Raw genomic sequence first — 23,477 nt, 5'->3', positions numbered from 1 at the left:
GAATTCTACCAATCATTAAAGAGGAATTAACATAAACTTTAACAAATTTCTTCCAGGAAAATAGGAAGAAGGTAATACTTCCTAACTCATTTTATAAGGATAGTGTTATCTTCATACCAAAACCAGACAAAGAAAATATAATTTAAAAAAGGAAACTAAGAGCCAATAGTTGTTCATGAACTTAAATACAAAAATCCTCATAAAAGTATTAGCAAACTGGATCCAAACTATATGAAAAGAATTATACATCATGACCAAGTGGGGTTTATTCCAGGTATGCAAGGCTGGCTTAACATTAAAAAATTAATCAATGTAATTCACAATAATCAACAAGCTGAAGAAGAAAAATCATATGATCATATCAGTCGATGCAGAAAAGGTATCTGACAAAGTCCAACACTCAATCAAGGAAAAAAAACCTCTCAGTATTTTGAAATAGAGAAAAATTACCTCACTTGATAAAAAGCATCTGCAAAGTCCTACAGGTAACATCATACTTAATGGTAAAAGACTGAGTATTTTTTCCTTAAGATAGGAACAAGGCAAGAATAGTTGTTCTCAATACTAAACATAGTACTAGAAATTCTAGCTAGTGCAGTAAGACAAGAAAAAAAGGCATATAGTTTAGAAAGAAAGAAAGAAAGAAAACTGTCTTTATTTGCAGATGCTATGTCTACATTGAAGATCCCAAGGAAACTACAGAAAAACACCTAGAATCTACAAGTGAGTTTACCAATATTAGTCCATTCTCACACTGGTATAAAGAAGTACCTGAGACTGGGTAATTTATAAAGAAAAGACGTTTAATTGGCTCATAGTTCCACAGGTTGTATAAGAAACATGACGGCTTTTGGGAAGGCCAATCATGGCAGAAGGTAAAGGGGAAGCAGGCACATTTTACATGGCCAGAACACGAGGAAGAGAGAGAAGTGGGGAGGTGCTACACACTTTTAAACAACCATATCTCATGATAACTCACTATCACAAGAACAGCACCAAAAGAGAAATCTGCCCCCAGGATCCAATCACTTCCTCCCAGGCCCTACCTCCAACATTGGGGATTACAATTTGACATGAGATTTGGGAGGGGACACAGACCCAAACCATATCACCAAGTAGACAGGGTAAAAGACCAACACACAAATATTCAATTGCTTTTCTATATAATGACAATAAACATACAGAAACTAAAATTTAAAATATAATACCATTTACAATAGCACTGAAGGAAACAGAGTACTTAGGTAGATACCTAACAAAACACGTATAGGCTATATATACTGAACATTATAAAATGCTGTTGAATCCCTCCATGTTAAAAACTCTCAATAACCTAGGTATTGAAGGAACATACCTCAAAATAATAAAAGCCATCTATGACAAACCCACAGCCAACATCATATTGAATGGGCAAAAGCTGGAAGCATTCCCCTTGAAAACCAGCACAAGACAAGGGTGCCCTTTCTCACCATTCCTATTCAACATGGTATTGTAGGTCCTGGCCAGAGCAATCACGCAAGAGACAGAAATAAAGGGCATCCAAATAGGAAGAGAGGAAGTCAAACTATCCCTATGTGTTGATGACATGATTCTATACCCAGAAAACCCCATGGTCTTGGCCCAAAAGCTCCTTCAGCTGATAGACAACTTCAGCAAAATTTCAGGATACAAAATCAGTGTACAAAAATCACTAGCATTCCTATACACCAACAATAGCCAAGCAGAGAGTCAAATCAGGAATGCAATCCCATTCACAACTGCTACAAAAAAGAATAAAATACCTAGGAATACAGCTAACCAGGGAGGTGAAAGATCAATGAGAATTACAAAACACTGCTCAAAGACATCATGGAAGACACAAACAAATATAAAATCATTCCATGCTCATGGATAAGAAGAATCAATATCATTAAAATGGCCATACTGCTCAAAGCAATTTAGAGATTCAATGCTATTCCTATCAAACTACCGATGACATTCTTCACAGAACTAGAAAAAACTATTTTAAAATTCATATGGAACCAAGTAACAGCCCAAATAACCAAGGCAATCCTAAGCAAAAAAAAAAAAAAAAAAAAAAAAAAAAAAGTGGAGCCATCATATTACCTGACTTTATATACTTTAAACTATATTACAGGGTGACAGTAACCAAAACAGCATAGTAATGGAACAAAACAGATGCATAAATCAATGGAACAGAGTAGAGAGCCCAGAAATATAGCTACACATCTACAACCATCTGATCTTTGACAAAGTCAACAAAAACAAGCAATGGGAAAAGGAATCCCTATTCAATAAAGGTGCTGGGAAAACTGGTTAGCCATATGCAAAAGATTGAAACTGGACCCCTTCCTTACAACATATACAAAAATTAACTCAAGAATGAGTAAAGACTGAAATGTAAAACCCCAAACTATAAAAACCCTAGAAGAAAAGTCTAGGCAATACCACTCAGGACATAGGCACAGGCAAAGATTTCATGATGAAGACACCAAAAGCGATTGCAACAAAAGAAAAAATGGACAAATGGGATCTAATTAAACTAAAGAGTTTCTGTGCAGCAAAATAAACTATCAGCAGAGTAAACAAATAACCCATAGAATAGGAGAAAATATGTGCAAACTATGTATCTGACAAACGTCTAACATCCAGCATCTATGAGGAACTTAAATTTACAAGAAAACAAACCCACTAAAAAGTAGGCAAAGGACATGAACAGACACTTTTCAAAAGAATACATACATGCGGCCAACAAGCACACACACACACACACACACAAAACTCAATATTGCTGATCATTAGAAAAATGCAAATCAAAACCACAATGAGATACCATTTCACACCAGTCAAAATGACTACTATTAGAAAGTCAAAATAACAGATGCTGGAGAGATTGCAAAGAAAAGGGAATGCTTATACACTGTTAGTGGGAGAATAAATTAGTTCAACCATTGTGGAAAATGGTATGGCAATTCCTCAAAGAACTACCATTTGACCTAGCAATCTCATTATTGGGCATATACCCAAAGGAATCTAAATCATTCTACCATAAAGACACATGCATGTGGTGTATGTTCACTGTAGCACTACTCACAATAGCAAAGACACAGAATCAACATAAATGTCCATCAATAGCAAACTGGATAAAGAAAATGTGGTACGTATACACCATGGAATATTATGCAACCATAAAAAAGAATGAAATCATGTCCTTTGCAGGAACATGGATGGAGCTTGAGGCCATTATCCTTAGAAAACTAATGCAGGAACAGAAAGCCAAATACTGCATGTTCTCACTTATAAGTGGGAGCTAAATGATGAGAACACATGGACACAAAGAGGGGAACATTAGACACTGGGGCCTACTTGAGGATGGTGAGAGGAGGGAGAGGATCAGAAAAAAATATCTCTTGGGTACTAGGCTTAGTACCTGGGTGACAAAATAATCTGTACAACAAACTCCTGTGACATGAGTTTACCTATATAACAAACCTGCACATATACTCCTGAACCTAAAATAAAAGTTACAAAAAGTAAAAAAATAAAATAATGGGTTGAAAGGAATTTTTAAAAGACCTAAATAGATATATTGTGTTCATTGATTGGAAGATAACATTGTAAAGATGTCAATTTCCCCATATTTATCCACAGATTTATTGTAATTCCTATAAAAATCCCAACAAGGATTTTTGTAGACATAGGCAAGCGTATTTTAAGTTATATGCAAAGGTACAGGCCCCAGAATAGGTGGTACAGGCCCCAGAATAGGTAAAACAACCCTGGAAAAGAAAAAAAAAAGGAGAAGGAATCACTCTAGCACGTATTAACACTTACTATATAGCTACCATAATCACAACAGCATGGTATTAGTGGAGGGTAGACATATAGCTACATGAGACAAAATAGAGAACTCAAAAATACGCTCACATAAATATGCATGACTAAAGTCAAACCCAATTCAATGTAGGAAACATAGCCTTTTCAACAAATGATGCTGGAGCAATTGGATATCCCTAGGCAAGAAAAGTAACCCTGAAATAATCTTCACAGTTTATATAAAAGTTAATTCAAAGTGTATCATAGACTTAAATATAAAAGTAAAATTATAAAACTTTTTTGAAAAATAGGAGAAAATCTTTGGGAACTAGACTTGACACAAAAAGTATGATCCATAAAAGAAAAAATTGATAAACTGAACCTCACCAAAATTTAAAACTTTTGCTCTGTGAAAGCCTATGTGAGCATAATAAAAAGATAAGCTTACAGACTAGGAGAAAATATTTCCAAACCACATATTTGAAAATGAACTTATATCTAGAATATATAAAGAACTCTCAAAACTCAACAGTAAATTAACTAAGGGGACATAGAGATTGCAGATCAGTACATGAAAAGATGTTCAATACCATTAGCCATCAGAGAAATGAAAATTAAAATTACTATGAAATACTACTACATATCTATCCAAATGGCTAATATTAAAAATAGTGACAGTGCCAAATGCTAGCAAGAATATGGAGAAACAGAACCATATGGTGGGAATGTAAAATAGTACAGTCACTATGGTAAAGTAAAATTATAAATTTTGTATAAAGTAAAATTATAAATTATGGTAAATAGTTTGGCAGTTTCTTGGAAAAAAACTAAACATGCAACTATCATATGACCCAGCAACTGGATTCTTGGGCATTTATCCCAGAAAAACAAAAACTTATGTTCAAACAAAAACCTATACACAAATGTTCATGGCAGCTTTCTCTGTAATTGCCAAAAACTGGAATAAGCCTTGATGTCCTTCAACAGGTGACTAGTTAAACAAACTACAGTTCATCCACACAATGAAACATTACTCAGCAATAAAAAGGAACAAACTATTAATACGCACAACAATTTGGATGGATTCCAAGGGGACTATGCTGAGTGAAAAAAAGTAAATCCCAAAAGTGTACATACCATATGATTCCATTTATATGATATTTTAGAAACGACAAAACTGTAGAAACAGGAGATTAGTGGTTGTCAGGGGTCAGAGATAGGGTAAAGGGAGGGTATACAGGGAGGCAGTGGATATGTTTACAAAAGGACCAAACAAGGGATCCTTTTGATGTTGGAAGTGTTCTGTATCTCAACTGTGGCAGTAGATACACAAGGCTACACAGATAAGATTGTATAAAACTAAATATATACATATATATATATGTATAAGTAAATCTGGAGAAATATGAATAAGATGGGTAGATTGTATCAATGTCAATTCCTGGTCATGATATTATACTATAGTTTTGTAAACTGTTACCATTAGCGGAAACTAGAGTGTACAAAGGAGCTCCCTGTATTATTTCTTAAAATTGCGTGTGAATCTACAATTTTCTCAATAACAACATCAGTTTAAAATGCTGGGGACACAGACAGGAGTGATGGCCCATGCCTGTAGTCCCAGTTACTCTGGAGGTTGAGGTGAGAGGATCTCTAGCGTCCAAAACTTCAAGGCCAGCCTGAGCATCATAGTGAGACCCCCTATTTAAAAAGAAAAAAAAAAGAAAATGATGCTGAAGACAGTTTAAAGAAAAGAGAAATCAGTGAACACTAGGAGCTAGTATGGGTTCATTAAGAAAAAAACTCATTCACCGTCCCCTCCCTTTCTTCCTTCCTTTACTTTTGATATAAATGTTATCAGGTGAGTGCTATAACTGTTTTTATATCCTGAGTTTAGGAAAGTATTTGACGGTGTCTCACAATAGCTTTATAGAGTCAAAATTGATGTGCCACATTAGAGCTGAGAGAACTTATAAACATTTCAAAGACCATACTCAAGACTGATTGAAAGATTAAATGTCAATCAATGGTCCCTAGCCAAATGCTAAAAGGCCACATATCCTTCAAGATTTCCACTGATGGTTTGAAAACCAAACAGAAAGCATATAGTTGACTGAATCTGCAGATGGTCTGAAGCACACAAGGGTAGCTGATATTTGAATGGTCAGAATTAGGAATTAACAGACTATACTGGCTGTTACATACACAATGAAATCTAACATAAACAAAAAGCCTTTCACAAAGGTCCAGACTTACAATTAAATAAACACAGCAGCATCTGTGAAAGAGTTTTAAGTTGATGGAAAGCCCAGTGAACCATCATAATCTCAGACTTCATTTCTTACTGTTTCTGCTACACTGACAACTTTGCCATTCCTCAAACACACCAAGAACACATTCTAGACTCAGGACCTTTGCACATGCTATTTTCTGTGTCCAGTTGATTCTTCTCCCAATTATCTGCATGATGTTATCCTTCATTTCTTCTGGGTCTTGCTTTATCACAGAGGCATTTCTTGACCACATAAGTGAGACAGCAACTCCCACCCCTCACTTTTTATATATCCCTTTCGTTACTCTAAGTTTCTCCTGTATTTGCTTCCACTTGATATATTATAGATCTATTTTTTATATTTTTTGTCTGCCCCCACCCCAGCTCCCATCAAAATGGGAGCAGGTAACAGAAACTTTGTTTTCTTCCTAGCCAGATACAGATTTTGTTGGACTTAAAATATATACGAGTTGCAGAATTTTCTTCAAGAACGATAATACAAAATTACAAATACAACATTAGTGATAGGGCCTTAGAAGATGTCCCTGCAAGTAAAGGGCCTTGGAATTTTTTTTTTTTTTTTTTGAGACGGAGTCTCGCTCTGTCGCCCAGGCTGGAGTGCAGTGGCCGGATCTCAGCTCACTGCAAGCTCTGCCTCCCGGGTTTATGCCATTCTCTTGCCTCAGCCTCCCAAGTAGCTGGGACTACAGGCGCCCGCCACCTCGCCCGGCTAGATTTTTGTATTTTTTAGTAGAGACAGGGTTTCACCGTATTAGCCAGGATGGTCTCGATCTCCTGACCTCGTGATCCGCCTGTCTCGGCCTCCCAAAGTGCTGGGATTACAGGCTTGAGCCACCGCGCCCGGCCGGGCCTTGGAATTTAAGCTTCATTCACTTTATAGTAAATCTACCTCTAATCACTGTTATAGCCCCAGTTCCTAGCACAGCTCCTCATACATGTGTGAAGCCGCCATACTTGAGTTCTTACCTAATGAACTGATAACCTACATACTAAAACCTACATACATAAAAACTAACTCAAAGCCCAGTCGCAGTATACTTTTGTAACAAATAGCTGAGTGTCCACCAATCACAGCAGCCAAGCTTCAGTCAATTGCAGGTAGCTAACTGATTACACCATGCTCAAATAAGGCAAAAGCAGAGCTGTAACCAATCAAGCTGTCTCTCTTAGGGCGCTCAGTTTTTTGTCCATAAATGCTGCAGGCAAGAGTTCTGTTAACCTGTTCTGGTTTTGAGGGCTGCCCAATTTGTGAATCATTCTTTGCTCAATTAAACTCCGTTAAATTCAGTTTGTCTAAAGTTTTTCTTTTAACAGATTGGCATCAGAAGTCGGATCCAAAGTAGAACTGCAGTGACCGCCAGTAGCACTGAGTGACTAAGTAAAGGTACCCAACAGAGCCCATTATGCCCACTGATCTATTAGAGCAACTGGGGTCATGGGTGATTTCTCTCTCAGATACTGGGCTCCACAAATTTGTTGCTTGGGCTCTCGAATTTATTTTAGCATTTTTTTTTTTTTTTTTAATCCACAATGGGTTCAGAAGTCACAATAGAAACAGGAATGGGTACTGTATGGGGGTGCCACAGGTGTCTGCCTGCGTCAGACAGAAACTGGACTAGGTTCAATTGGTAGGTAAGGTTACTAGAATATGATAGGAAATCATATAATATCTAGATCCAAAAAGTCTAGAACTCCTCCATGTGGAACTCTAGGAAATTTCATGTATAAGAACTATGGATATAGAAGTTGTGCTTTTTTAGAGAAATGGGTGAACGTAGAGTAACTTAGAGTTACACGGTGGGAAAACTCCTTACAAAAGGCAAACAGTTGGGTGTCTTTACAATTACAACATCTGCAGGGACCAAGAGGACTTTGTGGTATAAATTTTAAACCAAAAACAAGGGGTCCCAAACTAAAGTACCCTGTGCTCTGAGATGTCTACCTTTATCATAAACAGCCAGAGAATTGGAAAATAAATTGTCAGTTTTTACACAAGACATCTGATGAACTCACTCACTTTGTCCTGCACTATTTCCTCACTAGAAGTAGTCCCCAAAGGCTTCACTCCTTGGATGATAATTAACCAACCTCTCAGAGAGAAATAAAGAATATTTCCATGGTGGAGGTTTCAAATTATGTCTAAAAGATTCCTGTGTCCAAACCTGTCGAATACCACTTGGGCCATTTTCAGAAAAATATTGTAAGAATTAGTTCTTTCTGTTTTCTGTACTTACTCTTGCTTTTCCCTTAGGAACCTCTCAGTTGACTGAAACCTCTCTTCTCAAAACCCTGCTGACTATATGTTCTGCCAACTCTGTCTACCTCTTTCTTGTCAACATGATGTTTAGAGAGAGAAAATATTTTATGTTGACTGATGATTCTGACTATTCTTTATCTTTCTCTCCATCTTTCTCTTTATCCTCCTCTGCCTACTGTAAACCAAAACTAAAATTCTAAGATACCCCCAACCACCTGAATGGACTTCCTCCTAGGCCAGGGTACTTTAAAATTTAACTTGAGAGACTGGTTCAGGCCATAACAGGAAGTGGGGGTCAGACATGCCTCATTAGGCCTCTTCAGCATTAATATCAACATAGTGTGATAAGAAACATTTATAATCTATTCTCTCTGAAGCCTGCTACCTGGAGGCTTCATTTGCATGATAAAACCTTGGTCTCCACAACCTCTTATCTCAACATAGACATTCCTTTCTATTGATAACTCTTTCAACCAATTGCCAATTAGAAAAATTGTAAATCTACATACAACCTGAAGCATCCCCACCCCCACCCTTCTTCGAGTTGTCCTGCCTTTTGGACTGAACCAATGTATTTCTTAAATGTGTTTGATTGAAGTTTCACATCTCCCTAAAATATATAAAACCAAGCTGCACCCCAAACACCTTGGGCACATATTCTGAGGATCTCCTGAGGGCTGTGTTGTGGGCCATGGTCACTCATATTTGGATCAGAATAAATCTCTTCAAAAATATTTTACAGAGTTTGACTCTTTTCATCGATAGTACCTAAATTTATTAACCTTTTTGCTTATTTTCCCATCTCAGGATAAAAAAGTTGTTTAGAGAAGTTCAGCCCTCAGATAAACATGGCCTGCTTCTTTAACCACTTTGTGCCTTCATCAAAATCTTAAACTCAGAACAATAGTGAAATGTATCCTAGGCTGGCATAGAAGATGCTTTGTCTGCCCTATTTATTAATGGGAACCACTCTGAACTCAGTAATCTAATTTAAAAACTTGGGCTGGGAATCTGCCTATTTTTAGTTATTTTGAGACGTTTTATAAAATAAATTTACATCTATACAGGAAATCTCCATTTATAAGGCTGTCTCTGTCTCTGCACCTGGAAGAGAGGCAGGACTCTTACTAGAAGTTCTTACAATGGAGAAAGCATTGACTTAAATTTACATAACAAGCCTTACCTTTGTTTAAGGTGATTTTCTTGACCATCTTGTCTTAACTGGGACTTTATCTATACCTTCCTTTCTCAGTTTGAGCAAATGACAATTAGTGCTGAAATCTAAGTTCCAAACCTTTGAGACATAAATTTTCTACCTTCTTTTACCTAAGAATCACCACTTTAGAAATGCAAATTTGGCGTAGAAAATTTTAGATGCTTCTTAAAAATGAGATGACTAAAATGGACAGTATTGGGGTTAAAACAAAAGTTGAATCTAACAAAGGATGGATGGACCACAGGGACTCCCTGTTGGTCTCCCAACATTTCAGGGACCCAAACCAGTCCATTCTATTTACCTCAGTTTGGAGAAATTTTAAAAGCCCAAAGACAAATATAATGAGAAGCCTAACTAAAAATTGCTTAGCGCAATAATCAGGCAGGTCATTTTAAAAAAGGACAAAGGTCCCTTGACTCAATCCCTACTGCTACAATGAGTAAAATGGTCAGAGGTCGAAGAAAATAGGTATCTTCAGAGTAAATGGTGTTGGGGAAAGATGAATAGGCCCTTAGAAGAATAGATGATGTTGTGACAAGGTTTGTCTGGTTGCAATGGACTTCTGGCCTTCTCTCTTGTGATAACAGTTAATCTTCAGAGGACGGAGGACAATTGAGTTCCTTTTGTAGTCTCTAGGCAGATGGAGGGGAACTCAGAAAGCCTCTGTATTTTGCTGTTTTCCTTTTTTCCTTTTTTTTTGTTTTTTGTTTTTGAGATGGAGTTTCACTCTTGTAGCCCAGGCTGGAGGAGTGCAATGGTGTGATTGGACGGGGGGAGAGGACAAAGACAACTAAGATGGCGCATTTCCAGGTTCTTCATCACCAACTTACCCGCGAGTGGGAAAATGCAGCCCACGCCCGGGAAAAATGCAGACCAACTGCACAGGCACAACGTGACCTCCGAACGAGGAGACTGAAACCTACCTAGCTGCGCCTAGGGAATGCCCCCCGACAGGCCCGTGTCCCGCCTACTGCCCTCCCACTCCCAGGCCCTAGACATAAAAAACCGCTCCTGGTAGACGTCCGGGGCGAACTTCCTCGGCCCCTCCTCATATGCGGACCTAGGAACCTCGCCTGAGAATGCTGGAGTGACTTCCTCGACCTCCACCGCCAGAGACCAGTGAACCTCGCCCTCCACCGCCGGAGACAGGTGAACCTCACCCTTTCCTCCTTCACATTGGCTAACTAATAAAGTTTTTTTTACCTTGCCTACTTGCCTCATCTCTGGCGCCTGCTCCGGTGGTCACATAAAACAAATCAGGTGGTGCCCAAACCCGGGAGGAGACCCCTCCTCAGGGCCCCCGAGGCCCGGGGAGCCTCCTCCTCCTTCCATGCTGCGGACAGACCAGGACCCAGATGCTACTTTCCACACCTCCAAACCTCCTAGGGGTGAGTACCTCTTGCCTCCCTCTCATACTCCTTGGCCAGAAGTCCTGCGCAGGCCCAAGGCTTTTTGGTCACCAGGTGACCCACAGAAGAGTTCCCAAAGGTTCTGCCTAAAGGAACTCCATTCCAGTCCGCATGAGAACCGTCCAGGACGGAGACATCCACATGGAGGTAATCTCCATTCCGGCTCCAGGAGCCATCCGGTCTCTAGTGGCTCCAAAGGATGCTTTGTAGCCAGATAGAGCCTGGTTTCTGCTTACCGCGAGAGAAAGGCAATGGGAAATCCCCAATCCAAAATACCTAGAGACACCCCTTTAGGGTGTCTTCTAACTAATCTCAAAACTTTACAATTAGAGCAGGATCTTAAGCGAAAGCGACTGATTTTCCTCTCCACTGTGGCGTGGCCACAATATAAATTAGACAACCAGTCTCAATGGCCGCCTGAAGGCACCCTAGACAGTAACATTTTAATCAACCTCGGTAATTTCTGCCGGCGCTTAGGCAAGTGGTCTGAAATAAATTATACACAAGGGTTTTGGGATTTGTGTTCTCGACCAGACTTGTGTAGCCAGTGTTCCTTGGCCCAAGTCATGTTGGCTAAAGGCGTGGATCTAGCAAAGCCAGAAAAGGAAGAGTCATCCTTCCTGTCTGACTTGCCCGAAGACCTCACAAATTCCTACTCTAGGCCCCCGGCGTCAGCTTCCCCTCCCTCCCTTCCACTCCCGCTGTATACTCCACCTCCCCCTCCCGCTTCTGCTCCACCTTCCCCTCCCGCTTCCGCTGTAGTTCTGCCCTCCACCTCAGTCCCGCCTACCATTGTTGAGGCTGCCCCTCCCTCCATCCCCTCGGCACTTCCGCCTAGCCACCTTAGTTCACCTATATCCTCCCATACCCGCTCTAAAGATTGCCTAACCGCCCCCGCCCTTACTCCCACCCTATCCAACCCCCCTGCAGTTTTAGCGCCCTTGCGTGAGGTGGCAGAAGCAGAAGGCGTGGTTAGAGTTCATGTTCCCTTCTCACTAGCAGACCTTTCAAAAATTGAAAAACGTTTAGGAGATTTTTCTGCCAATCCTACAGTCTATACCAAAGAATTTAGGTACCTTTGCCAGGCCTACGATCTAACCTGGCATGACCTTCATGTTATTCTTACCTCTACTCTAAACCCAGAGGAGTGAGAGTGCATCCTAGTGGCCGCCAGGCAGCACGCCCATCAGCTGCATTTAACAGATGCTGCTATCCCAGTAGGGGAACAGGCAGTCCCATCTGTGGACCCAGAATGGGACTATCAAGTAGGCCAGCCGGGTCGCCAAAGACGAGACATAATGACTCAATGTCTTCTGGCTGGCATGCAGGCAGTCTCAAATAAGGTAGTTAATTTTAACAAACTAAAAGAAATTATTCAAGGTCCAGATGAAAATCCGGCCACATTCTTAAACAGGCTGACTGAGGCTTTAACTCAATACACCTGGTTAGACCCAGCTTCCCCAGCTGGGGCCACTATCCTAGCACCATATTTTATTTCACAATCGGCCTCAGATATTTGGAAAAAACTCCAAAAGGCAGAGGATGGACCTCAAACCCCTATCCAAGACCTAGTCAAGTCAGCCTTCAAGGTCTTTAACTCTAGGGAGGAGACGGCTGAGGCCCAACGACAGGCCCGCCTAAAACAGAAAGTACAGCTCCAAACCCAAGCCTTAGTTGCTGCTCTGCAGCCTAGTCTTAACCCAAAACCGGAGAGCAAAGCACCCAGAGGTCCAAAGTCAGCAAAAGGGGCCTGCTATAAATGTGGAACCCCTGGGCACTGGGCTGATAAATGTCCCCAGAATCTCCAACCGTCTAGTCCAACACAGCCATGCTACAAGTGTGGAGTTGCTGGACACTGGGCTAACAAGTGCCCTAGACCTCGTCCACCAACAACTCCCTGTCCAGCGTGCCACGAAGAAGGGCACTGGAAGTCAGATTGCCCCACCCTGAAAACAGGCATGGCACCTCAACGTGATGTCCCTTCTCAGGACCCTGGGAGCTCCTTCCAGCTCTTACACCTGGACGACGACTGAAGGTGCCGGGACTCGGGGACCCCTATCACCCTCGCCGAGCCACGGGTAACTCTCCTGGTAGCAGGTAAGACAATTAATTTTTTAATTGACACTGGGGCTACCTACTCTGTTTTGCCGTCTTTCAAAGGGCCTAGCCTCCCCTCCAATATCTTTGTTGTAGGAGTTGATGGCTCCCCGTCCAGCCCTCGAAAAACATCGCCTCTTAATTGCTGCCTGGCCAACAACTATTTTGCGCACTCGTTCCTCATCATCTCCTCATGCCCCACTCCTCTGCTAGGCCGAGATATCCTAAGTCAACTGAAAGCCTGTATTTCCCTTCCTACTAGCTACCCCCACCCCACCTGCCATCTACTTCTAGTATTAACTAACTCAAATGACTCCAACAACCCTACTAACCCTTTCCCTAATTTCCCCATTCCTATAGACCCCCAAGTGTGGGACACCTCCACTCCTGTCGTGGTGGACCATCATCCACCAATACTCATAAAACTTAAAAACCCATTTCAGTTTCCAACCCGCCCACAGTTCTCTCTCTCTCCACAACACTTATGAGGACTGAAACCAATCATTACTAGGTTACTCAGCCAACACATACTCATCCCCACTCATTCTCCCTGTAACACCCCAATTCTACCTGTAAAGAAGGCAGATGGGACTTTTTGGTTAGTGCAAGATCTTCATCTTATCAATGAGGCTGTTTACCCCACCCATCCAGTAGTTACCAATCCCTATACCCTTCTCTCTCTTATCCCATCTAACACAACACACTTTACTGTGCTAGATCTAAAAGATGCATTTTTCTCTACTCCCTTACACCCCGATTGTCAGTTTCTCTTTGCCTTTACATGGGAAGACCCAGACACCCATGCCTCCACCCAACTGACATGGACAGTGTTTCCCCAAGGGTTCCGAGATAGCCCCCATTTCTTTGGGCAAGCCCTTGCAAAAGACTTGGCCTCCTGTCCTCTTACAAATAGTAAAATTCTCCAATATGTAGATGACCTTTTACTCTGTAGTCCCACGAGACAGGACTCTCTTTTAGACACTGCAATCCTCCTTAATCATCTAGGATCCAGAGGTTACCGAGTATCCAAACACAGAGCTCAACTCTCACAACAATGTGTCATATATTTAGGCATTGAAATCACTCCCACAACATGCTCCCTCACCACGGACCGTTTAACTCTAATACAAAATCTTTCTCCTCCCCAAGACGCTAAAGAAATCCAATCCTTCCTAGGCCTAGTGGGGTTTTTCAGACACTGGATTCCTAATTTCGGAATCTTGGCTAAACCTCTATATGCAGCTGTCAAGGAGACTCCCCAAGGACCTTTGTCTAATCCAAAGTTAATCTATAAACATTTCACTCACCTAAAAAACTGCCTTCTCTCACATCCTACTCTCTCACTCCCAGACTTCCAACGCCCCTTCCAACTTTTCACAGATGAAAGACAAAAAGTTGCTATTGGCCTTTTAGCCCAACCTGTAGGTACCACATACCGTCCTGTGGCATATCTATCCAAACAATTAGATCCCACTGTACAAGGGTGGAAGCCCTGCCTTCAGGCCCTAGCAGCAGCAGCCTGTCTAACCCAGGAAGCAAAGAAACTCATTAGAGGCTGTAATCTAACAGTCTTCTCTACTCACCGCCTTCAAGACCTTATTGCCCACAAAAGTATTAGCCACCTAACCCCGTCTAGGCTCCAACTTTTCCACCTCTTGTTCATAGAAGACTCTACCATTGCCCTAGGAGTCTGCTCCTCTCTAAATCCAGCAACCTTACTCCCCAACCCTCTCAAACAACACCATACTGAACACTCCTGTCCAGAACTTTTAGAGGCCCAACCACCTAGTCACTTACAACTTTACACCATCTTAAAGGACATACATAACTCCTTACACATAGGACCTAAGGCCCTACATAATCTCCTAAGCCCTCTCATTCACTGCCCCACACTCATGAAATACCTAACTATAATCAATCAACAGTGTTCCACATGCCTCAGGTCAAACCCTCAAGGAGGACTATGCAACCCCCATCCAAGTCACCAACTCAGAGGACACCAACCAGGCGAAGATTGGCAGATTGACTTTACCCACATGCCAAAACACAAAAAATTCAAATATCTCTTAACCCTTGTTGATACCTTTTCAGGATGGATAGAAGCCTATCCTACCACAGGAGAAACTGCCAATATAGTTGCCTTCATACTCACTGAACACATTATTCCTAGGTTTTGCCTCCCACTCACTCTTCAGTCTGACAACGGCCCAGCTTTCATCTCCAAAGTAGTCCAACAGGTGGCGACCCTCCTACACATTACCTGGAAACTCCACATCCCTTATAGACCTCAGTCCTCCGGTAAAGTAGAGAAGGCCAACGGGCTCATCAAGCAACAACTCACCAAACTCTCACTCGAGACTCGACAATCATGGGTAACTCTCCTTCCCCTGGCCCTAACCCAGCTGTGAGCTGCCCCACAGAGTCCGACAGGCCTCAGTCCGTTTGAACTAGTCTACGGCCGGCCTCTCACCCTCCAGCAGCTCCCTACCCTTTCCTCTCCGCTGGCAAACTATCTTCCATACCTCACCCTCTTAAGACAACTCCTAAGGCAACATGCAGAACTAGCACACCCCCCTCCAACAGATACCTATAGCCCACATACCTCTCTCAGCCCAGGGGACCAAGTATACTTAAAAGACATCCAAGCCAAAGATCTCCAGCCCAGGTGGAAAGGCCTGCATACTGTCCTCCTGTCCACACACACAGCAGCCAAGCTGTTAGGTCACACACACTGGGTCCACATATCACAATTTAAAAAAGCCCCCACAGAGGACGACCAGTGGAAATCTACTAGACTCGCCCCTACCCGCCTCAAACTCACCAAACTCCCTTAACCACCTTTATAGAACACCTCCAGTGGCAAGGTGCGTTCTACAATTACACTGAAAATGAAGTCCTACGTTACACTTCCATTACTCTTACATTACTACTCTTCTCATACACTTCACCGTCCATTACTAAGCCTAATTTCATATGGAGATTCTCTATTGTTGAAACATGGACCACCAACAACAAACAACATTCACAGCTACAAGGTACTGCAGACTGCTCACCCCAAGGCTGTCAGTCCCTCCTCACCATAAATTTCACCCTCACTTCTCGCAAACATAGATGGCCTATACCGTCTCTCTGCTTTCTATATGACCAAACAGAATACAATTGTAAAAACTACTGGCAACAAACAAACCTAGGATGCCCGTATCAATATTGTAAAATCCACTATGCATCCAAAGAGAAAAACCACTTCTTCATCGAGCACGAACAATTTGGAACCTAACAATATCAACTAAATATCCAAGACCCGTGGGACCCCCGATGGGCGGACGGGGTAAAAGGAGGACTCTACGCTGATTCTGTTTCAGGTTCATATCCAGCTGCCACCCTCTTAATAAAAAGGACACTAGTCCAACAGGAAAACTCCCTCCCTAAAAACATAAAAAACCTACAAAATTTAACCTTAGCCATACAATCACAAGAACAGGCCCTACAAGATCAACTACACTCCTCCAACAAAGACCCCTTCTCATGGTTAAAGCTTGTCCGTCAAGGGTTAAACTTAACACGGGCAGCTAACATAACACATCTCTCCCACTGTTTCCTCTGTGCAGCCCTTAAAGAAGCCCCCTTAGTGGCAGTCCCCTTACCTACTGCTTTCAAGGCTACAACTGACTCTACAAGCACCTCCCAAAAATGGTTCTTACTCCAAGTCCCACTATACCAAAACCCAGAAAATCCAATCCTTCCTTTCTGCTACTCTGCCCCAAACTCCTCCTGGTGTGATTACACCCAATCGCCCAATAAGACCCAGACAGCCCCCGTTGGAGGTTATTTCTGGTGTAATAAAACCTTCTTCAAGGTCCTTAATCACACAACCACCAGCCAATCTCTCTGTGTCCCAGTGTCCCTAGTACCTACCTTAACCCTATATAGCAAAGCAGAAGTGGCTGAACTCATTTTACCATTTAACTCTCCTCCTAATAATCTCCAAAAACGGGCCGTCTTCCTTCCCTTAGTAATCAGAATTTCTCTAGCCTCCTCCTTAGTGGTGTCAGGGCTCGGAACTGGGGCACTCACCCACTCCGTACAGTCTACTCGATCCCTAACCGCACAAATTCAAGAAGCCATAGAGGCTTCGGCTGAAAGTCTAGCCTCTCTACAGCACCAAATCACTTCAGTAGCCCAGGTGGCTGCACAGAACAGGAGAGCATTAGATCTTCTTACAGCGGAAAAAGGAGGAACATGTCTTTTCTTAGGAGAAGAACGCTGCTATTACATAAACGAGTCAGGTCTAGTTGACACCAACATCCAAACTCTAAACAGGATTAAAACAGAACTCAAAAACTACAACACTCTCTTAACCCCTGGTCCACCTATATGGTTATTACCAGTAATACAACAAATGCTCCCATTCCTCATTCCTATATTAATCCTCTGTCTTATCGTATGCTTTGCCCCCATTTTAATCAAATTTCTCCGAGCCAAAGTTCAAGAGATCACCTGTGTCGCCTTCAACCAGATGCTCCTACATCCCTACGTCCAGATACCAACCACAGACCCTCATGATGACGCCCTCTGACAGCAGGAAGCAGTTAGACAGATAATGACGCCCCCAATCACTATAATCAATAAAAGGTTGAACTGTCTGGATGGGGGGAGAGGACAAAGACAACTAAGATGGCGCATTTCCGGGTTCTTCATCACCAACTTACCCGTGCGCGGGAAAATGCAGCCCGTGCCCAGGAAAAATGCAGACCAACTGCACAGGTGCAATGTGACGTCCGAACGAGGAGACCAAAACCTACCTAGCCGGGCCTACGGAATGCCCCCCGACAGGCCCGTGTCCTGCCTACTGCTCTCCCACTCCCAGGCCCTAGACATAAAAAAACCACTCCCGGCAGACGTCCGCTGGGAACTTCCTCGGCCCCTCCTCATATGCGGACCTAGGAACCTCACCCGAGAATGCCGGAGCGACTTCCTCGGCCTCCACCGCTGGAGACTGGTGAACCTCGCCCTTTCCTCCTTCACATTGGCTAGCTAATAAAGTTTTTTTTACCTTGCCTACTTGCCTCATCTCTGGCGCCTGCTCCGGTGGTCGCATAAAACAAATCAGTGATCTCAGATCACTGCAACCTCCACCTCCCGGGTTCAAGCTATCCTCCTGCCTCACAGCCTCCTGAGTAGCTTGGATTACAGGTGCCCACCATGGCATCTGGCTAATTTTGTATTTTTTTTTTTTAGTAGAGATGGGGTTTCACCATGTTGGCCAGGCTGGTCTTGAACTCCTGGCCTCAGGTGATCAGCCCACCTCAGCCTCCCAAAGTGCTGGGATTACAGGCGTGAGTCAACGCGCCTGGCCTATTTTGCTGTTTTTCAAGTGCTTCAGCTCAAAGTCATCAACATAACAAAAATATGTATACCAATATACATATTTTAGGGTGGTATTTCCTGAACTCCTACAATGGCCAGTTTTGTTTAATGAGCAATTCAAGAATTGTCAAGAATAAGTAAATTAAGTGAATGTAAATGGGATACAAGTTTAAGTAAACTTGTCAAAATTTCAAAAATCTTTTTCAGTAACTTAAAATCTTAAAATCATTCTATGTTATATTAAGTACTTTAGTCCCCACCTTATACTTGGGAGATAAATTCCAAGACATCCAGTGGATGCACTGATGGACCCTCCCACCCACTCCCCCTACTCCTCGCCTACGGGCAAGGGCATTCCAAAGTTAACCTGAAAACTAGTTCAGGTGATAATGGAACATTCTTCATTATACCCTTCTCTCTTTTGAAATTCAGGCACAGCTGACTGGCATTAACATCAAAACAGAGACCTTAAAACTGATAGAACAGACCCTTTAGGTCTGATAAGAAATATTTACAATTTATTCTCTCTGAAGCCTGTTACTTCTGCTACCTGGAGGCTTTGTCTGCATGATCGGGTCTCCACAACCTCTTATCTTAACCCAGACATTCTTTCTATTGATTCCAGGTCTCTAGATAATAACTGTTTCAACCAATTACCAATCAGAAAATCTTTGAATCTGCCTATGACCTGGAAGCCCCAGCATACAGTTGCCCTGCCTTTCCACACCAAATCAATGGACACATTACATGAACTGATTGTTGTCTTATGTCTCCCTAATATGTGTAAAACCAAGCTGTAGCACATGTTCTCAGGATTTACTGGGGCTGTGTCACAGGCCATTGGTCATTCATATTTGGCTCAGAATAAATCTCTTAAAATGTTTTACAGAGTTCAACTCTTTTCATCAACGCCTGAAACCAAAGATAGTACCAAACTCTATATATACTATATTGTTATCTATACATACATACCTATGATAAGATTTAGCTTATAAATTAGGCACAGGAAGAGATTAACAACAACTAATAATAAAATACCAAAATTACAATAACATATTACAATAAAAGTAATATAGATGTGGTCTTTCTCTCTGAAAGATTCTCCCCAGGGCCTGAAATCTTAAGGGAATGAATAACTCCTTCCTCCTCAGGCCCAGTCCCAAGACGCAAGATCACTTACAACAACAGCATGCAAGATAGCAGAAGCAGGAAGACAGATGGCCAGAAGACACATACCCCCTGAAGACTGAGAGGCCGTCAGGGTACCGTGTAGCAGTTACATCAGACTGAGACACTTCCTGTTTACAGGAGACTATAAAATCCCTGCCCCGTCCTCATTTGGTGCTGACGCCATGTTAGGCCTCAGCCCGCCTGCACCCAGGCGCTCATTTAAACAGCGTGTTGGTCCACACTGCCTCGTGTTGTGTGTGCTCTTGGGGTTCAAACCAATGTAAGAACCTTTCACTCTCCCTCTCTCAAAATATCTCATTGTATTGTACTCACCTATTTCTGAACTGCAATTGACCACAGATAACTGAAACTGCAGTAAAGGAGGAATTACTGTAATCCATATTCATGAAATGTCTAGGTCATTTCTAAGTAAGTTAAAAATACCAAACTATTAATTACAAAACATAAGTTTAAAGTATACATATTTTGGCATCTTGCTTTCAAACAGTATAGGTATGCTATTTGGGTCTGTTAGTAAACATGAAAAAACTATTCTACGAGGAAGCACATATTCTAGAAATTATGAAATGCATATTCATAAAATGTTTGTATATAACAGAGGGTTTTAAATGGTTTTACTTCCTGGGTTTTCACTAGAAATTAAGATTACTAAGAGGTGAAAATCCTAATCAATATATGGTAATTTAAAATAGAAATAAAAGGAAAACAACTATTGTATGTGAGTAATGTAAGACATGTTTTTAGTAAGTGAAGCTATGAGGTATGGAAGAAAAAAAGAAGAGGGTAATTTTTATTCTAAAGTAGAATGATTGATTGTTCCAAAATGAGAAACCAAAAGGTATAGGAAAAATAAGAAACATAAAAAGAGTATAGAAGGCTTGTGGAAGATGAATCTTATGAAAGTAATTTTATGTGTGATCAAGCTAAGATTAGAAGGGAATTATTCACAAGTTTTTCTAAAAATTGAGCCTTACTACTGAATGTACACTGATGCAAAACTAGAATTTGGTACCTTGTGTTGAAACAATAAGGCTTTCTTGGAATATTGATCTGTTTCTTTTTTTTTTTTTTTTTGAGATGGGGTTTCGCTCTTATTGCCCGGGCTGGAGTGCAATGGTGCGATCTTAGCTCACTGCAACCTCTGCCTCCCGGGTTCAAGCATTTCTCCTGCCTCAGCCTCCCACATAGCTGGGATTACAGGCATGTGCCACCACGTCCAGCTAATTTACTATTTTTAGTAGAGATGGGGTTTCACTATGTTGGTCAGGCTGGTCTCAAACTCCTGACCTCAGGTGATCCACCCACCTCGGCCTCCCAAAGTGCTGGCCTCCCAAAGTGCTGAGATTACAGGTGTGAGCCACTGCACCTGGCCTTTGATCTGCTCTTAATAGGAAATTTTGAAAGTTTTTTCTTTACCTTTTTAGTAGGTAACTGGCCTAGGAACAAAGTTTCTATGCTTTATCAAGATGATTCCTTGTGCTTCATGCTCTATATTGGGTTTTTGATTATTTAAGAAAACTGAGGCTGGGCGCAATTGCTTATGCCTGTAATCCCAGCACTTTGGGAGGCCGAGGCAGGAGGCAGGTGGATCACAAGGTCAGGTGTTTGAGACCAGCCTGGCCAACATAGTGAAACCCTGTCTCTACTAAAAATTAGCTGGGCGTGGTGGCGGGCACTTGTAATCCCAGCTACTCAGGAGGCTGAGTCAAGAGAATCGCTTGAACCTGGGAGGTGGAGGTTGCAGTGAGCCAAGATCGTGCCACTGCACTCCAGCCCAGGCTATAGTGCTAGACTCCATAAAAAAAAAAAGAAAGAAGGAAAACTGAGTCCTCTAAAAGAGCTAAGGATTTTTCTACAACCATGTTTCTATATTTGCCTTTTAAAGTCTTTTAACTATCACTCTATTTAAATGATTACTGTTATTTCACAGTTACTTATCATCGTATTTTGATCAAGTGTTTCAAACCATATATTTTTTTTTTCTTTCTTTATCTTCCTTCCTTCTTCCTTTCCTTTTTCTTTTTCTTTCTCTACAGTGGTGCGATCTCAGCTCACTGCTACCTCTGCCTCCCAAGTTCAAGTGATTCTCCTGCCTCAACCTGCCAAGTAGCTGGGACTACAGGGGCACACCGCCATACTTGGCTAATTTTTATATTTTTAGTAGGGATAGGGTTTTGCCATGTTGCCCAGGCTGGTCTCAAACTCATGAGTTCAAGCAGTCCACCTGCCTTGGCCTCCCAAAGTGCTTTGATTAGAGGCATGAGCCACCATGCCAGGCTGAAACCTTTGATATTTTTTACAAACTTCACAAAATCAAATTCTAATTTAAGTCTCTTTCTTGACTTTGAACTAACTTTGGGATTTTCCAGATAGGCCCTTGGAACATCTCAAAAGGACACCTCTCTTTATGAAAAGATAAATATAAACTAACTGGGCTTACTTGATATATTAAATTATATGCAAAGTGTTGTCAAATAATAAGTAAAGCTAACCCTTTGAATTATATTTTTATGGATGTGTTATTAATATGTGTTTCAGAAATTATATAAAATTCATAGAAAACTAGTAGTCCTGGTATAATGATAAGTCATAAATCTAGTTATCTTAAAATGTTGTATGCAGCAAAAATAACTGAATTTCCTTGTCAATTGCATCAACATTGTAGTGAACTCTCAACAGGCCTTTATCCATGGCCATTTTAAGCCTTGTTATTCACAGATGGTTGTTTACTCTGGTACTTTCCTGAGCAACTATAAGCCTAAAGTGTTTTGTCTTCAAGGAGATTCATGGAAAGGACTCTGACAAGTACAGATTTCTGATAACTTTAATATCATACCATTAGAGTAGGTGAGAATTTCCAGATCTCTAATGAAGAAACTAGTTTTATAAAACTGCTAACCCAAACGCAGAACAAGAATTATTAAATACTAAGGAAAAGGTTTGGCAGATTTTCACACCAAGTTAGCCAGTACTGAAATTGTTAAGATACGCAATTTAAAAGAACTCTGTAAGACTGATTGAGGTCAGAATACCTATTTTACCCTATTTAATAAACAGTGCTACACCTGAATTAGAGAAACAAATCTGATATTTAAAAGAATATAAATTCAGTATTAAGCATGGACTCATGGAGGGCACAGATGGCCACCTGGTCTTTCTCAAGTCTTTAAAGCCTTCATTATTAAAAGTTCTGTACTCCCTAACTCATCATGGAGTATAAAAAAATTATGCCAATTATGAAAAAATATTAGTGTGGGGATTATTTTAAAATTGCCAAAATGGTTTATAACCAATGTTTGCTTTGTCAAACCCGTAATCCTTGGAAGACAATAAAAACTTCAGGTGGTACACTTCTATTTTTTGATGGGCCATTTGAACATTTACAGAGGAATTTCATTCATTTGCCATCTTAAATGGGATATGAGTATGTTCTCATAATAGTCTATATTCTCTGATTGGATAGGAGCTTTCCATGTAGGAAGGCCAATACTATAACAGTAGCTAAAAGGTTATTAAAACATGTATTTCCTTTCTGGAGCACTCCTGGAGAAATCTCCAGCAATAGAAGTACTATTTTACTGGACAAATTATAAAGCAATTGAATAAGGTGTCATGAACACAATGGCATTATCATTGTCTTTATCACCCTCAGTCTTCCGGAAAGACTGAAAGGACAAATGGCATCTAAAAACTGAAACTGGCAAAGTTAACTGAATCAATTGGATTGTATCTTCATGAAGCTTATTTACAATGGGGAAGTGAGAAGATGTGATATGGTAGAAGGGTATGATCAGAGGTACTCTGTCAGAGAGCTGGGTGACATGGAAGAGA

At 41.3% G+C, this 23,477-nt stretch overlaps 2 protein-coding genes across 5 annotated transcripts in view; one reads left to right on the top strand and one right to left on the bottom strand.

Moving 5' to 3' along the window:
• Positions 1-23,477, top strand: part of PJA1 (praja ring finger ubiquitin ligase 1) — a 1,335,831-nt gene that overhangs the window by 546,745 nt on the left and 765,609 nt on the right. The window lies entirely within an intron of this gene.
• Positions 1-23,477, bottom strand: part of EDA (ectodysplasin A) — a 440,121-nt gene that overhangs the window by 339,049 nt on the left and 77,595 nt on the right. The window lies entirely within an intron of this gene.

This window comes from Macaca thibetana, chromosome X, assembly GCF_024542745.1.
Source record: "Macaca thibetana thibetana isolate TM-01 chromosome X, ASM2454274v1, whole genome shotgun sequence".
In the NCBI taxonomy this organism is placed as follows: Eukaryota; Metazoa; Chordata; class Mammalia; order Primates; family Cercopithecidae; genus Macaca; species Macaca thibetana.
The sequence above is the reverse complement of the archived record's forward strand: the minus strand, read 5'-3'. Positions and strand labels throughout refer to the sequence as shown.